Raw genomic sequence first — 1789 nt, forward strand, 5'->3', positions numbered from 1 at the left:
TTCTGCCCGGCAAGGGGGCAATCTCCACTGCCCATTACTGCCCCACGCTGCATGGGGGGCTCTGCCATGAGCCCCCTGACCCCCACCCACTCTCCCAGCCTCCCCATGGATGGCCTGGCCACCCCAGCTCTGGCCCTTTAAGAAAAACACAAACAAAAAATCCCCAGACTCACCAGTTCCTGCCTGGTGGTGGGGGCATCCCCACTCCCCCCACTGCTCGCGCTACATGGGGGGCTCTGCATGAGCCCCCAGAAGCCCCAAGGCCACTGCAGGAGCTGATGAGTCAGGGGGGTTGTTGTTTTTTTTCTTAAAGGGCCATAGCTAGGGAACGTGGGGCAGCCATTGCGGGGCTAGGGGAGTGGGGCAGGACCTTTTTATTGGTCCTCTGATTTGATTTGGATTTGGAGTTTTGGTCACCGAATTGGGTCGAATCTCCTGCGAATCGAATCAGCACCCAAACCTTTGCACAGCCCTACTGCCTACTCTGCGTAAGCTTCAGGATGGACTTGGGGACTGGGGAAGGGGAGAATCTCCATTTCTTTGCAATTAAACTCTAAGGTTTCACCTTTTTGTACTCTCTTTGTAAGAAATTTCCTCATATGTTTCTTTTTTACATGAAGAACACTATTCCAAAAATATAAATGACACTCGTACTGCCTCAGTTCCTTCAGCTTCAGTATCCTCTGGCTAGTTATCCCAAAATGATTAGCTCAGCTCCCAGAAGTAACTCATTCTAAGTGATTTTTCAAGACTACCAGCACCATACTGGAACTATTTAAAAGATGCTATAAATCATATCAGCTTTCATAGATTCATAGATTCATAGATGTTAGGGCCGGAAGGGACCTCAATAGATCATTGAGTCCGACACCTGCATAGGCAGGACAGAGTGCTGGGTCTAGATGACCCCAGCTAGATGCCTATCTAACCTCCTCTTGAAGACCCCCAGGGTAGGGGAAAGCATCACCTCCTTTGGGAGCCCGTTCCAGACCTTGGCCACTCTAACTGTGAAGAAGTTCTTCCTAATGTCCAATCTAAATCTGCTCTCTCCTAGCTTGTGGCCATTATTTCTTGTAACCCCGGGGGCACCTTGGTGAATAAATCCTCACCAATTCCCTTCTGTGCCCCCGTGATGAACTTATAGGCAGCCACAAGGTCGCGCCTCAACCTTCTCTTGCGGAGGCTGAAAAGGTCCAGGTTCTCTAGTCTCTCCTCGTAGGGCTTGGTCTGCAGGCCCTTAACCATACGAGTGGCCATCCTCTGGACCCTCTCCAGGTTATCCACATCCCTCTTGAAGTGAGGCACCCAGAATTGCACGCAGTATTCCAACTGCGGTCTGACCAGAGCCCTATAGAGGGGAAGTATCACCTCCTTGGATCTATTCGTCATGCATCTGCTGATGCACGATAAAGTGCCATTGACTTTTCTGATGGCTTTGTCTCATTGCCGACTCATGTTCATCTTGGAGTCCACTAGGACTCCAAGATCCCTTTCCACTTCCGTGCCACCCAGCAGGTCATTCCCTAGGCTGTAGGTGTGCTGGACATTTTTCCTCCCTAGGTGCAGCACTTTGCATTTCCCCTTGTTAAATCAAATTCTAATGTTTTCTGCCCACTTGTCCAACCTGTCCAGGTCTGCTTGCAGCTGTTCCCTGCCCTCCGGCATATCCACTTCTCCTCATAGCTTTGTGTCATCCGCAAACTTGGACAGAGTACACTTCACTCCCTCGTCCAAGTCGCTGATGAAGACATTGAAGAGTATCGGTCCAAGGACCGAGCCCTGCGGGACC

This window comes from Alligator sinensis, unplaced genomic scaffold (genome assembly GCF_000455745.1).
Source record: "Alligator sinensis unplaced genomic scaffold, ASM45574v1 scaffold23_1, whole genome shotgun sequence".
Taxonomy (NCBI): Eukaryota; Metazoa; Chordata; order Crocodylia; family Alligatoridae; genus Alligator; species Alligator sinensis.